Source organism: Dermacentor andersoni, chromosome 1 (assembly GCF_023375885.2).
Source record: "Dermacentor andersoni chromosome 1, qqDerAnde1_hic_scaffold, whole genome shotgun sequence".
Lineage (NCBI taxonomy): Eukaryota > Metazoa > Arthropoda > Arachnida > Ixodida > Ixodidae > Dermacentor > Dermacentor andersoni.
In genome coordinates, this window is record NC_092814.1 from 208,071,468 (window position 1) to 208,087,937 (window position 16,470).

The 16,470-nt window shown below is 48.1% G+C and overlaps 1 protein-coding gene across 1 annotated transcript in view; it reads right to left on the reverse strand.

Annotated features, from left to right (window-relative positions):
• Positions 1-16,470, reverse strand: part of tyn (trynity) — a 94,433-nt gene that overhangs the window by 60,987 nt on the left and 16,976 nt on the right. The gene's annotated exons all lie outside the window — the stretch shown is intronic.

Sequence of the window (16,470 nt, forward strand, 5' to 3'; positions counted from 1 at the left end):
GATGCGCTCGAATTACTGGAAAGCAAACACGTGGTTTAAGCGGCCTGAAACTTCGTGACCTTATTTTGGGGCATTCGCATATGTTAGTCGCACTACCTCATCTGTCCAAGCCGATCACATCTCCTTGGCCGCGCATGAATCAGCGGAAAGACTTGTTTGCACAGTAACACTGTGTTGAATCCGTATGGTGTTCCTTCCCCTCACTACATGCAACGGCGGCACCGCCTCTCATGAAAAAGGCGAATTGAGTGACTCGGACAAAAATGGGACCTTGCTGCGAAAGCTGATGGAAAACAAAGCAACGGTAAGTGGAACACTAACACGGTTAGCGTAACGATACAATAAATAGCACTCTATACTCGTACATATATGGTTACAATGCGAGCATCGGCAGACCGAGAATGCCGTTAACTTCGTGCGAATAAACCAAGGCGAATAAATCCGGTGTGGCGCACCTGGCTCCAGCTGCTACCAGAAAATATTAAAAGAGGTGCGGGGCTGCGGCGGGCGCGTGAGGGGACAAAGAGCGTGGGCACGTGCAGTGGGCATCGGGTTGTGCAATTTTGAGCGCTACAAGTGTTGTGTGGTGCTGCTATCTAGGAGAAACGGCGGGTATTCGCGTACCAGCAGAGTCGGCCCTCCTTCCGTCCTCCTCCGAACTTTCGGCCATTCCCCAACATATCGCTATGCGCGGCCGGTTTATCGGCCGTGTGAAAACGTGGCTCACTAATAAACTCGGGGCCGGACTTTTCGTCGTCGCTCGCTGTTGAGTTCTCAGGTAGACAACGCGATCTTCCGTCATCGTTCTCCTCGCAGCGGGGCTTCGCGGCTACCGCATGCGCGACCGTCGACGACGCTCGTCTTGCCGGCAAAGGAAGCAGCTCGGACCTGCACGCTCGCATGACGGTGGCATATACACATCGACGGGGTTTCTTTCCTGCCTCCTCCTCAGTGCTGCGTTTTGCTTTCCGCACGCTGAAGGTCGGAGCTCGGTGGTTTAAATATGAAAAAAAAAAGAAAAAGTGGAAAGAGGGAGAGCGGCGTCCGCAAAGGAGGCTTCCGTCGGCTTCCGCGCCCGAGACGGTCATTCGCGCGCCAGAGAGAAACCACGAATCACGCCGAGCGAGTTGCGGGCGCCGGCGGAAAAGCGAGCACACGCCGGCAGATGGGAGCCCATGGCCACGCGGCGTGTCTGGCGCGGCCGCCGTCCACTGCGTCGTCGTGCTCGCGTGCTCTGGGAGATTTCGGTGAATGACTGGAGGGAAGCTGCGCGCCCCCGCTTGCTGACCCGCGGCCGTTCCTGCTTCCGGCCCGCGGCGTCACGGCGAGTCGCGCGAGGCCGACATTCCGATCACTTCGCCATGTGTACCACACGCGTTTCTGTACGCGTGCGACCACGCCCACTGATTGGAACGCGCGTCCACAGCCTGCAAATAGCTTTAGGCGTGCAAGACTGGCAGACTACGAAAATAACGACTTGCATAGTGATTTTGCTAGTCATCTGGCGTCAAGTCTGTGTCTATAGTTGCAAGTTCGGCGCTGTGTTCGGCGCCTTCCCCCATAGTGAAATCGCTTGATTCCGACAGAGCTTACAAGACCTCAACGTTAATCGAGTTTCGCAGCGCTCGAAGCTTTTCGATGGGGCGAATTGTCTTTGTACATCAGTATTGCCGCTACAAAGCCTCAGTTAGGTCCTCACAAGATCCATTCGACTGGGAACTGTATATGGCGCGCTCCTCGACATTTCTTAGTGGGTATTTGATGTGCCTGCACAGGGAAATGAAGCAGAAGCATTGTCATTTCGCAGATGTGACGCTTGACGGGTTAACATGCCTGCTTGCCTTATATCCCTCTCTCTATCCCTGGCCGTGATGGACAGTTTGCTCACCCAAACTATTACTTGTAGATAGTGAAATAATCTCTTGGCGCTTATCTTCAGAGAAAGTCGATCGTTGTCGCATCACACGGTGCTATAGGTCAGGCGCTTAGTGTACTTATCCCATGTAGTTCCGCCCTGCTTTGACTGTGGTGGGAGGGGCTAGGCCTTAAACAGCGTAGCTTGTTGCCCTCCATGTCCATAGCCCTCCGCGTCCGTTCCCGTAGCCATAACACCCCAACAACATAGCCCTCCGTGCCCGCTCCATTTAGCTCACGCAAACCTCAAGACTCTTGCAAGTCGGCTGACTGAGAGCCAGCGTGCACCAAATTCGACCAACGAGGCCGCTTGCCACTTGTTGCCACTTGCGTTTCTTCGTCCATGGGCGTACAAAATAGAACCGGCGGGGATAAGTCAACCTTCCGCGGGGCTACGATTCTAGTCATCACACTTTCTCCGAGAGGAATTCGGTGCATTTGCCACAGACCGTACTCCCTCGATACGCCTAACGCTAGAATTCGCCGTGGTATCGTCGGTTTCGCCCAGTCGTTTCATAAGGAGCAGGAGACGAACAAAAATGACAATGAACGCTCTAAACTGAGATAAATTTTTCTTACTAGCTCGAAGTGTTATCTTCAGCTGACATATGCTCGGGGGGCGTGTAATATACAGTGTAATATACCCTGGATAGGTTTCGGTATAAATACAAAAATGAAAAACGCGCTCATTTCAACGTTAGCACGCTGCGGTAAATAATAAATAGCAATCATCCAACAACGTTTTGATGAAACAATATGAGCTCGACACTCCATCCTGACACGGAACCACTTTGCTTCCACATCCAGCATGTGCATATATTGCCCAGCGGACTGATAGTTCTGCAACTAAAGTACAGTCCAGGAAAATTATGTGCGAAAGAGAGAGAAAGCATGAAAGGGAAAATGTAGGTAAGTCATCCATACGAACGGCCGGTTTGCTAGACTACACTGGGTTGGGGGCAAGAAAAAAGGGAACAGAAAGATAAATAAACCACCACTGCAGTCGCGCACAAAAAAAGATATGCAATCATAAAGGTGGTCACTCAGGTCGGTGCTCTTAAAAAACTGCAAAAGCGCGCAAATGGCACTCTGCACCAGCAACGGATGCGGCCACGTACGGTCCCAGAATCGTTAGCCTCTCAAAACGCTCTGAAGCCCAGGTTTCGCGTAATCTAGAGAAAGAGGCGCTCGACCCCATATCGGGGACACATGAACAACAGGTGTTCAATGGTCTCCTGGTTTCCACATAAGTGGCACGTTCGTCTGCAAGCCATTCTAATAAAAAAAAAAGAATAAGTGTTCACGAATAAGCGGGAATAAGCGAACAAGCGTAATTCCCACCCATATGCATTAAAGTAACGTTGCATCGCAATAGGAGGGGCTAGTTGACCCTTGCAACCGTAACAGCGTTTATAACGCACGCAGACGCCAATTAGAGATGCTACGCGAACGCCATAATGTTTTTGTTCTCCGAGCAAGTATACGGAGTTCCCTTGCAACGTCCGTTCTTCGGGCGAAGCAACTGGGACCATCGGGCTGCTTTTGTGGGTTGACCGAGAAGCCTTGTGCAGCAGAGCCGCTACCGACGATGCCCAAATGAGCCGGAAGTTATTCAGAGAATTATATCGGCCCTTTTTCCGCAGCTTGATGAAGCATTCCTATTATTTCAGGGGCCAACTGCCCGCGAATGTGTTCTATGATGTCAAGAAAATTAGAGGATGAGGAATAGCTACTTCCGAGTCGCAAAACACGGTCAAAACACGGTCCAACAATGTACGGTTCTGCACACTACCATGTGAAACGCCACAGCAGGTGTAGTGTTTGAATTTGGGCCCTCCTCAGTCTTCAAGAAGAAACAGCTCTTGGTTAAATAGTCCCGCATTTGTAACATCCGACCACATTGCGTATGCGCCCTCGACGTCTAGAAAAATCGCTATTCATATGCCCTGGGGACCTAAGTTGATGTTGCTGAGAGCGTTGCAATCGGTGCCGTGTACGCAGCTGTGTGCCGTTTATTGAACGCGAAGAGGATATTTATACGCCAGTTCCGCTGCTCAGAGAGTATTCTCACCAGACCTCACATACAAAACGCCTTTAGTAATGGTCTAGTAATGAGTATGGGCGTATGTGAACCTACCAGGACAGCCTTATAGATGACGGAGGTACAGAAGAGTCAGGGGACCAGCAATAAATCACCATGATGTTCGTCCTTTCAAAATAGAAAAAAATGCTTGGAGCTATTGAGTAACGCATCACTGCAGTGATCTTCTTCAAAAGTTTAAACATCCTTCTTAAATGAGAGTGATATCGTACATATGTGTTAACAGTTACCATCTTATAACGTTATTGGGTGCTTTTTTTACATTAGATTTATGTTATTGTATTGACTTGATTGGTTGCCTAGCGTTTAATCGTAGATAACTGCAGATCGTGCCATAATGTAACATTTTTTTTTTTTTTTACTGTTTTAGCGCGTCTGTGAAATGGTTTATTGCCGGAACGTCTTTCATGTCACCTAGTGTTGCCATCCTTCAATGACTGAGCAATTTATTGCTTTTGAAGAAGCCAGCAACACAATAGTTGTCAGCATTTACAATTTCATCCGAACAAACTTTAAAAAACAGGTGCGAGATGCCCTGCAGTCGTAACTGGATGCAAGTGTTGGTAGCTGAGATATCATAGATCGAACATCGCCGGTCTATGATATGCAGTACTGCCGCTATGAGAGCTCAGAATAAGAAGAAAGAGAACGATGCTCTTTGTCAGAGAATAATTATTCGTTATATATAAGGACTACAACCCAGTTCAAACGCGGGGAGGACCCAAAAAAAGGCGCGGTGTTGGAGAGATCGTGGGCTCGATGCTGTCTGCGAAAAATAATTTATTTATTTATTTATTTATTTATTTATTTATTTATTTATTTATTTATACTACAGCCCTAGAAAGAGCTATTGTAGAAATTGGGCTTAAGAAACATTGCAAAAAGTCAAGTTTACACAAAGTGGGGGTCAGCAGCTGTACAAATTTCATCAGGGACAGGGACCTTACATCACTGGGCAACGTACATATTCCGGCATTCAATAGCACGACGGAAGAGGCTATGTTTCTATGTTTAAATCTTTCAATTCAGGCATAAATCGGTGCAACATTCAGAGGGTGATAATTTCTAGCCTACGATTTGTAAAATTGTGTAATGTAAAGATGAAAACCGTTGAGTATTAAATTAAAATGAAATATTGGGGTTTTGCGTGCCAAAACCACGATTTGACTATGAGGCACACCGTAGTGGTAGACTCCGGAATAATTTGGACCACTTCTTTAACGTGTACCTAAATCTAAGTATACGGGTGTTTTCGCATTTAGCCCCCATCGAAATGAGGACGCAGTGGCCGCAGTTCGATCCCGCGACCTCGTGCTTCCCGTTGAGTAATAACTACTGCGTAAAAAATAAAAAAAGAAATCAGGCATTCAGCCTGTCGGTGGAAATGAAGAGGTGTGAGGTTAAAATAAGAGAGGTAAGAAGAGGGCGAAGAGTCACGATCGTAACACGATCGTGCGTTGTTACTGTGCTATCGCAAATCATGAGTGTATCTTGACAGTCACAGCGGCAGAGCGGATAATTATGTGTCGTGTGTAATGTGTGCAGGGTGTTTGCAGGATTAAAGGTGCGGCGGAGAGAGACGGAAGGTAGAGAAACACGAGTTTACGCTGCCGTTGAATGTCCCAAGTGTCTCTCCCAGAGTACGTCGCACACGGACTGCGCACAATCGCTTACAGTGCACCAATAACGTACGCAGTGGCCTTATTGTCTGCAAGGTGTCTGCATCAAACACAGAGGGGATTGCAACATGGCAGCTGGTGACTGCGGTATCACGTCCACATCGGTGTTACACAAAAGTTGCCAGCCTAAGTATACCGTCGAGATATGTTACAGCGAACTACGCTTCATAGCGCAGAGGCTGTTCGCTATCGGAGATATTAACTAAAATTGCATACGCTTAGCAGGAGCAGAATTTGAGGCGGCGCGAAAATAACCTGCGCAGCAACCTCTTCCGTAGCACCTGCCCTTTCACACCACTCTCGTAGTAAGTCAGAGATAACGATCGCCGCGCATATGTGTTGTCGCTGCACATGTGAGGGCGCACTGCGCGGTATACCTTATGCAGCGTGAACTTCGTCGTAAAACTTCACTACCTTTTGCGCTTAATTATCGTGGTTTTTTTTTTTTTGTTTGTTTTTACGTGCAAGCTTTCTGTTACATCCGCGAAGGCAGCTTCTTGGCAACTTGGCACCAGAATAATTGACATTCAATATTCTATTGGTGCCTCTAAGTGCATCAAACATGCTTTTCCGCCAATTTCCGGGTGTACAAGCTAGCGCGCAAGATTTCCTTTGTGGCTCCCAATTTACGCGCTGTGTATAGTGGTCACGCCGCTGGGCTACAGTCCGTTCGTTCTAAGAGAACTGGCACACGAAGTCGCCCCTAGTGGGCGGCGTGCTGCCTCTGGTGGTGAAAAGCTGTTCGTAATAAACGAGCGTTCGGGTTAAGCGGAACTGGTAAATGTGGGTTGGTTTGTAAATAGCCTCTGTTGGCGCATTTGCAGATGCGGTGTGAGATAAGTCTTTTTTTTTTTTTTAACTGGAACGACCTCCCAGACTAGAAGGATTTTGTGGCGGAGGTGGGGGAGGTCCAGACAGTGTACGGTGTATTGGTGTCACACCCTGTATGTTTCAGTACGTATGATCCCGTCGAGGACTTTTGTAGGCGTTCTATTTGTTCTTGCCTCTAAATAATGATTAGGTTTTGGAGTGTGTTGAAGAAGTCGGCCGCAGCAAACATTTAAGAAAATTTTTGCTAATCAAATACTCACCAAGGACTAGTGGCGTGTATTTGCGCTGAGCATCTTCGATTTCTTGTATCCTATGTGTTTGTTAGTGGCACGTAAATAATGTCGTTGAAATCGCCAATTTATACCAACGCTTCTAGCGCTTTCCGGACTTCGTACTTCCTGGGCATTGTGGGCATCGATTACGCGCTTCTTCATCGTCTTTGTATTATTGTCGTCATCATACGTTTGTCTTTCCTCTCCATCACGCGTGTGTGACCATCCTCATTGTGGACTGCGCTAGATCCTTTAGCGGAGTCTCTCGGGTGGATTAAGGGTTGTCCTAAGTGCTGCCTCACAGTATTCATGCTATTCAATGGCACGTCGAAGCATTTGCTATAAACTGAGCCTACCAATAAATAAGCCGCTACTTCCAAAAACGCAAACACAAGGTCACTCGGAATGAGGCGTTCGCGATGCTCTATGGAATACACTCAAAGTATGGGTAGTCGGTGCTTACGCTACACAGTATGTATACCACTGGCTGAAAGGTCTTAAACGATCGCAGAACGCTGCGCTCAACCTATAACAGTCAATGCAAGGGAAAACGCTGGAGAGGCAATCTCTTGCTTCAGACCCTTCCACGAAATGTTCGAGATAGCGCTTAGCAAAAACTAAGAACCTATTGAAAAAAAAATGAATTGCATGAAGCTTTAGGTTAGCTTTCACTGGCCTGGGCATTCATTGGTGTTTCTTAGTTGCTGCCAAAAGCCGTTCCTAAGCAGCGACGAGGCATCGATGAGAATCGTTTGGGTCAGTCCCGGGAAGAAGAGAAACGGACTCGACAGGAGGGCGCCATCCCACGATCGGCATCCCTCCAACCCAAACGCAATGCATATACACGCACACGCTCTACGGCGCTAGCCATAGCGACAAACGGCGCCGCCTCTTTCTTTCTTTCTTTCTTTCTTTCTTTCTTTCTTCCTCTCTTTCTTTCTTTCTCTCTGTTTTTGCATGCCATGCCGCATTTGCCTCGCGTCTCATGCGGACGACAGAGACGCCCGTTCGGGGAGACAACGGACGTTTCCGCAAGTCGAACGCGCGTCCGTTACCTTGATAGATGGGCCTTTCGCTAATTCCCGATGCAAAGCGTTTTCCCAGGGGAGCGCCTCGCTTTGCCAAAGCCGCACTCGGAGCAAAGTGAGCGAGTGCGTGCGTGCGTGTGGTATGCGCAAGGGCGCGCGTGTGATTGGAAACGGCTGCCGTGCGCACACATGGGCGCGCGAGAGCGCCTCCTAGGATGAGTCGGCTCTTTTGTTTCTCTTGTTCGTTTGTTTTTCGGGGCTCCCCCGTGCCGGGAACAATAAGAGAGGAGCAGCATGCGCTCGCCCCCTCCTCCCTTTCCTCGTCCCAACGCAGGCGTCCAGTGGTGGCACGGCCGCCTTCTAACAAGGGCCAGGTCGATCTTCCGGTCTCGGGGTCGCCAGCGCTCCACGCAGGCAGTAGCACAAAGCAAAGCGTGTACAAAGCACGGCGACGGGCGGCGCTGCCCAGAGACGTGCGTGCTCATGCACGCGTGTCGTTTCGGCGCGGCATATTTCTCGCGTCCAATATAAGGCGAAGTGGAGAGAGGTGGGGGGCAGCTAGGCTTGGGCAGGATTAAAGGTGCGGCGGAGAGAGACGGAAGGTAGAGAAACACGAGTTTACGCTGCCGTTGAATGTCCCAAGTGTCTCTCCCAGAGTACGTCGCACACGGACTGCGCACAATCGCTTACAGTGCACCAATAACGTACGCAGTGGCCTTATTGTTGTCTGTGTTCTTTGGGAAAGATTAGCAGCCATGACCGCGTCTCGGCACTGGAACATTCCTCAGGTTGCTGAGCAAGAAAATAAATAAATTCTGTTTGTGTAGGTGTTCGCCTGCACAAAAGAAAAAATACTTGTTCATGTGCGTCCGAGTAATCGAGCAACAGTTATGTGGAGGCTTGAACGTCGGTTTGCGCTTAGAGAAAGGCTCTTTAACGAACACTGCAGGGAGATGAATCCCTGTCGGAACGCCTATAGCATGCTACCCCAGGTGATTGCTGCGATAAATGGAATGATACGCACAAGTAAAGCGCACAAAGCACACAAAGCGCGCAACATCCAGAAGCCTGTCATTGAGACCAGAGTATCGCTGAAAAATTAATGGTGCCTTCGAATAGCGGGGGACGCACAGTTGGCACTAGTCCTGGTCCAAGTGCACTTCCTGGCTTAATGGGCAATCGCCAAGGTAGTGCATCAAGTGCAGAGCTTCCGATGGCTCTTCGAAGTGTGGAGAAGCTGCACCGGCAGTCGAGCCGCGTAGCTTGTGCAACAGGCAGGCAGGAATATCAGCAAAGTAAAAAGCCGTAGATGAATGCTGATTTCATATTTCCGTCACGCCGGTCCGATGCTTTCAAATAAACTTCAAATAGATAGGTGGAAGCTAAACGTATGGCCTTTCTTGCTGAGTGGACCTACGCTTCTACTCAAAATCCTAGTTTCATCAGGTGACGTTTTCCGTTCCGCAGCGCCAGTACGCATACGGTATTCACGGATCAACATGGAAGGATGGATGGATGGATACAACTTTATTGTACTTCCGGCAAGGTTTAACGCGACCCGGGCTCAGGTCTCCCATGGCGATATCTTATTTATTGTATACTGCAATCCGGAAGGCCCAAGCAAGAGGGACAACAATTCAAAACACGGTAGCAGATTAGTCATTTCGGAATGGCAAAAATACAAAGCACCAAATACAAGGTACAGAATTTACAAAATAAATATGTACCTTATAAAACAAAGCAGTTAGGGAAACAGTATTCAGCTAATATACGAAATGATTTATTTTACAGATCTAAGGCAATGTTCAGGCATTCTGTTCCGATCAGCATTTGTACGGTGTAAAAGGTTTGCTTGAACAGATCTGCCCTAGAAAATTGTGGGCTTAACCAAAGTGACTGTGAATGGCGGGATTTTGATGTTAATAGTGCTGAAACGTATCTAATAGCATAAAGTGCGAACTTCTGGCCTGATAATAAATATAAAAATTTAAGTCAATTTAATTTACTTCCTGTTTTTAAAGCTTTGATTTAGTTATGTTTCATAAGCTGCTAAACATATACATTGCTGTCGTATATACTCAGAAAAATTAAACCGGATTGCGCTCCTCTGAATTTTTTCAGGGGCATCGATATTAGCCTTAGTACGCGAATGTATAATACCCGCATATTCCAGCTTTGGCCTGCCGAAAGATGTACACGCTATTTGTTTTAAAATTGCAAGTGAGCCTTTAAAGGGCGCCTCACCAGGTCTGGCCATTTTGAGCTGACAAGCGCCGTGCATACAATGCACTCTAATGACCATTTCTGCTAAGTATTACATCACTACGCGCCGCGGAACGAGCTGAAATTTAGAATATTTGTTTTAAAGTCGTAAATTTTGTCGTTTTCAAATGTAACGCGAGGGTCGAGTTCCAAGCTGCGAAAATCATGAAAAAAAAAACACACTCGCGTTAAAATCGAGTAAATGCGGTAAGTTTCCCTTCGAGTGGGGCTGAACGTGCGCAGATAACGAGCGATACGCCAGGAAGCGGCGCTACTCGCTACGTCTCAATTTAGGGAAGGACACTCACTCTTGTCGACGATCTGTGGTCCGAAATTCTTTATTCGGAGGTTAGCGGTACAACTCTGGCAATGAGGGACTTTTTTTTTTTGATTCACGAGGGAGGCCGCGCATCGCGAAGGGCCGGCAGAAGAGTCAGTCCTTATGTAGCAGCTGTCTGTGAATTTGTCCGCACAGATTCGTTCCACTCCCGAATATGTCAAGCTTTGCAACCAAACTCTGCACACGTCCGCTGTCTGCCGTCCCACATCTTGCAGCTTGGATAGACCACGATGCTTTGGCGAACACGCCTTTCCAACAGCCGATCGCCGCAGTTGCAGGCCAGAAGCGGTAACGGTTTCATATTCGTGCGCTTTAATTCGCCGAGGCAACGCGCGGCGCGCCGCCAAGAGCGCCGTCTGGTTCCTCTAGACGAAACTGCTCCTCCGAAAGGGTCTATACTTTCTCAAAGCACTTCGTTTCCCAGAGCTGTATCCAAAAAAACGGCAGTGCAGTAAAGAGTGGCAGGCTCAATATACGCACTCGGCCATTTCCAGTACTTAGAAAGCCCTATCCGACGTTCTAAAAGGTACACACCGTACAGTCAGCCCTTCGGGAAATCTCCCGCTCTTTCGTGCAAACTTCTTTAGGAAGGCAAAGCGACATACGGCGCGAGTGATTAGGCAGCGGACGGCACAGCGAGATTGCGCGCAGCGGCGCACGTCCACCCGCGCCGTGTATGGGACCGACCTGCGTCGGCCGTGCACGGACCCGTCTTCCCGCCAATTAGTTGCGCTACTATGCCTGATTAAGAAAAAAAACCAAGTAAGAAATAAACTGCTAGGAGGACATGTTTGCTATCGCTTGTTTCATCCAATAACGTGTATAGCGTCGGTGGTCAGACGTTTACTTGAATGCGGCCGACTCCGCCATATTCGCTTTCGGCGGCCGCTTTTGCGGGCCGTCGCTGCAGCTTTCGCCTGCCAACTCGTGCGACGCGTTCGCTCACCTGCGCGTTTAAGATGATGATGATAATGATGATGAATCAACATTTACTGGACCTGAAATAAATCGGTGCTGCACGCAGGCACCAGACGGGATGGTCCCCTAGTTACGGGACATATATGTTCCCAGCAGCTCCTGGCCCCTGTCCGTCAGTGCCAGCTGAATCCGTGCTCGTTTAAGAGGCCCTGCCTCTTATTCCCTTGCGAACTCGCGGTTTGTCTCAGGCGACGAGCTCACCGACATCGTCAATCACGCATACCGTTTCTCATACTAATTAGGCGCAATCCAAGTATCGACTATACATCGTTACAGTATCGGTGCTTTCAGTTGCTACGCTGTCTCAATAAGATTTCCGTGCGTTTTACAAAAAAACATAGATAGAACCTTGTGCTAATTGTTTATATTAATATTATTATGTTTTTGGATAAAAGGAAATAACATTTAAAAAGAAAAAGATAGTTTGTGCATAGCTATGCCTGCTTTATGTAACGTCAACTGCGTAGTATATTTTTTAATATTTCTATAGTGAAGTCCCATAAACGGTTCATATGCTTCGATCCTTTGTGCTAAGTGTGCCGGTACTAAGATAAGTGAGTTGTTTCTGAGCATATCAGTAAGCATTGTTTCATTATTCATTAATTACTTAATTGATAATTCCTTCAATCATTCATTCATTATAAAACTTAAAAACATAAGCAAAAGAACGGAATGCAGGTTGTCAACTTCCTCCGGAAAGAGAGGAGCGCGTTTTATGATGCACAGCGTTGTCAACCATTGATTAATCAGGCCAGCTTGTAGACAAGGCTCTCAGCTTTCATTTTAAGGCCTCTTTATGAGACGACGTCTTCCTTAGCCATGTCACGTTGACACTGTTATCTAACCTTCGAGGCAACTACTGGCCATTCGGCAAGTGACAATGCTTCTCGCCCAGACGACTAAGCAAGCAACACCAGGGGTCAAATTCACAAAGCTTGTCATTCATAAGTGAGCTTTGCCATAGGCCGACCTCCTCCGCTAACGGTAAGTTCAGCATCAGGATTGGTTGAAGTTTTCTCTTACGAACAATTCTAGCGTAATATATTTTTCGTATCACGGGCCCAGATTGTTTAGGCTTGTTCTGAATAACTGCAATCATGCAACTTCTTTTCTTTTTCTATACAGAGAAATAATGAGGTGGATGCCAGCGTTTCAGGTGGGTGCGAAATCTGCCGTTCGAGTGGCTTGCAGTCGGTTTGTAAAGCCCATTAACCACCTAATGTCAATAAAGCTGAAAAAGCCGTTATAAGTTTAGAAATGCTTCGTTTGACAAATAATTCCTCCGTGAAAACGTGGTATACATATAGGAAAGCATGTCTCTGCGTTGGAGGCATCACTGGGCTTAGCATTGCAAAACTGTCAGTTGTTTCAGGGACTGCTGTCCTCCGAGAGAATGATATACTTTTTCTCGTCAAAACTCACAGCATTGACGGACATCGGTAATTGTGCAATAATCGCGAATATGCTCTTCAACCGACTGAATTTCCCTACTGATTTCAGTGCCTGTGTTACAACTGCGAAAATGAATCCGGTCAGGGCCCAAATGCATGACCACCTTGTAGCGAACCCCGAGCCTGGCACCAGTTTTGACGTATTCGTCCGCGTGCGGCGAAATGCACTGTTGTTCCACGTAGCAGTTTCTCACAACACCTTCACTAAGCAATGCGAGACAAAACTACGCTCAACACCGGCGGTGTATATCGTCGTTCATCTCAACTATACGGATGTGTGTTTCCAGTCTCAGGATTTACGTGCCAGGTGGTAACATTGATCTACTACGGCTTGGTTCATAATAAAGTAGTGATTTTGGCACGTAAAACCCCAGAATTAAATTTTTTTTTCTGATCTCAGGATGCCTGCTCTGGATGCCCCTGACAGGATTAACTATCGAATTAGCTATATCTACGCTAAAATCATTAATCAGAAAATTAATTGGTGATATTTAATTCATTAAAGAGCTTGTACTCGCGATTGTCGCAAAATTCATGATGCCCGCCCCTACTATGAACTATGGACAACAGGAATTATCATTCCATCTCGAACTCCTCCTCCAATAAATGGTGACCAGACGTCGCGGAAACACTCTGTACAGTAGAACCCAGAGATCGCTGCTGTCTTATATTCTGCTCTAATCTGGTATTTACCGTCTGGTTTAAATGTCTCCTGTGGTGATTACTAAGCTAAATTATTCATCTTGCATGGTCTTTAAAAGCCTACTTAAGTATCGGTTTTGTAGGCATATATGGGAGCTGCAATGCGCATTGTCCTCTGCCTTCCGACATCTCCTCCCCCTCCTCTCCTTTCTATACAATCCTTTTTTCTTCATATCATAAAGCGACGCACGAATATCGTGCGGTTCAGTAATAAATGATCTGTTGCTTAGCACAAAACGAAAAAAAATAATTACTTTGAGTGGGGCCCGAAGTACACAGAACAGATTTCTCTACTGAATGCGATTTTTTGCAGATGTTTATGTTATATGGTAATATTTGTTTCCAACAGTGAACAGCTAGCCGTTCAGTCCAGCCGGAATGCAGTGAACATGTGGTGTGCCTCCCGACTAATGGAACTAACCTCTTTAAAAGACAATTCGCCTTTACGCAGCGTACTTTTACCGTGCCGAACATTATCCGCATCCTATGCACGTTAAACAACAGTATCATGGAAATTACTAATACCTGTAAATGCTTTGCTATTCATTTGCACCTTGATTTAACACGGGTCTATTCCAATAACCTCACCTTTACAGTAGGAGCTATCTTTCTATGTATATAACGGTTGTAGCTATATTTTGCTCCCTGATTTATTAGTTCCAGCTGCCCCCTTCCCGTTACTCTTTCTCACCAAAATTATTTTTTTATTTGTTCTCGCTTTGTTCGTTTGTTTTCACGTGCACGTATTTTGTTTAAACTTGAATCCCTTTAGGGAAGGAAAAGTTGTTCTAACTTTCTAAAGTTTGCTGAAGCCTAAGCCATTGCACAACAACAGCAATTATGCGATTTGGGTATTATTTCATTGGACATTTTCCTAAGGCACCTGTATTTGCATAGAATAAACAAAGATAAAAAGAATTTACGAGCGTGAGAACTGCCACATCTTCTTCATCGCGAAGCTTGCAGGATCGTATTCTGTAGTCATTCAGCGAAGTAATGGCCATCATGCGAACGGTGTCGAAATGTCTAGCGTTCGCGCGTATGTAGATATATGCACGTAGTCTACGCGCAGGCACGCCCTCAACGACAATTACACACAGGCAGCCCTGCGCTGGTTTGCCGGAGCCCATATTTCTGTCTCTCGCTCTCGCCCGAAGGATGGCACGGCCCAATCTCAACTTTACCTGCCTTTTTTATACTCAAGGCCAGGATTTGTGGCGTTGCATTCAGCTGCAATGCAAGAAGACAACACAATGATGACAGGGGCGGAGGTGTGCAACCGAATGTATCAAAAATAAGAAAGACAGCGAGAGGGAAGAGAAAACAGGACAGCTTGGAAGAGGGGGAGGAGAAAGGAACAAGGAGACGCATAGTGGCGACTACATTAAACGCACGGCCGGAGCGCAACCGCACGCAGAGGTACTACTCCGGGACAGCAAAGCAGGGGCCGCTATTTGGGCTAGAACGCGCCGCCGAACATATTCCGACGGTGGCGCACACGACGCGCCCACGTACGCAAGGACCGCACAGAGGCTTCTGTTGGGGCGAGCGCACTTGAATGAAGCGCTGTTTTCGGAACCCCCCTGGCGAGACGAACAGGTCGCGTTCGGTAACGTCCTCGCTCCAGAACGCACGGCCGGAAACATGCGCGCAGAGCCACTGGCGAGGCCCGCACGCGGCCCGCCGGCATTCCCCCGCCCCCGCTCGTCGCCGCTACGCTCGTCGCCGAGCGTTATTCGTTTGTGCACTCGGAGCGTCATGTGCAGCCGCGCGGCAGATCCGGCTCGACGATTCCGCAGCACTGTCTCTCAGGCCCGTCAAGTACGGCACTTGTCAAGGCGCGTCAGCGCGAGTGCACGGGGGACATTCAGCGCAAGGACACATTCTCTTTCCTTCTCGCTTCGTGGAAAGCAGGGGACCGTTACTGAACCGCGCAGCTCAAGTACCCTACGCGCTCAGTTACATTACTCGCATAATGACGCACCTGACAAACCGGCAAAACACTGAAGTAACAACGACTGTAAGACGGACTTAAGGCGCACCGCACAGGCACCTGAGGAGAGAAGAAGAGTTAAATTGTAACGCGTGTAGCCGTGCCTACATGTGGCCATACTATCTATTATCTTTTTCTTTCCATATTTTTTTTCTTTTAATTTTACCCTTGCGCTGACGTGAGCAAAACTTGAACGTCTTTATATAGGCCGATGATACTGCGGAAAAGAGAGCTGGAGATTGCGAGCTCGTGACCATGTCCACAATATATTTGCAATAGTTACAAGAGTTGCAGCGAAGGCCCCGGGTGCACGGGGCCAGTAGGGGGGGGGGGGGGGGGGGTGTCATATACGTCTGAAGACACCCGAAAATTGTCGCTATCCTCACCTTCCTCGACTACACCCGGCATGGGGGGGGGGGGGGGGGGGTGACAGAAGAGCTAAGGGCCCCGGGTGCCAGATGACCTAGCTACGCCACTGGACTCGTGTCCGCGTGATGACAAGCGGCCTCTATATTTCTTGAGCGTCCGGCACTGATCTCGGCACTTCTCTCGCGCTCGCGTTACTCGCGAGCTTCGTTCCGTGCCCACACGCTCACTTCCTGAACGCCCGCAACGGTCTTTACTTTCGACACTGATCCTTCAATCGCCGATATACCCTCTCCTATGCAACCCGGAAGGGACTCAGCTATAGCAATGGGCCTCATTAAAACTTTACGACTGGCGAGCCGCGTTCTCAGGCACCGCCGACCTGAGCCCGGTCCTGGTGTCCTTGCGGGCAATGGACGTGCAACTCCGTGCAGCGTCCAGCACGAGATCGCATACTGCGTACGGAAGCGCATCGAACGCGATGCTATATACACACGACCGAGGAGACTCGTACACAGCTTCGGCGTAGGAGGGCATATCACACGGGCTAATT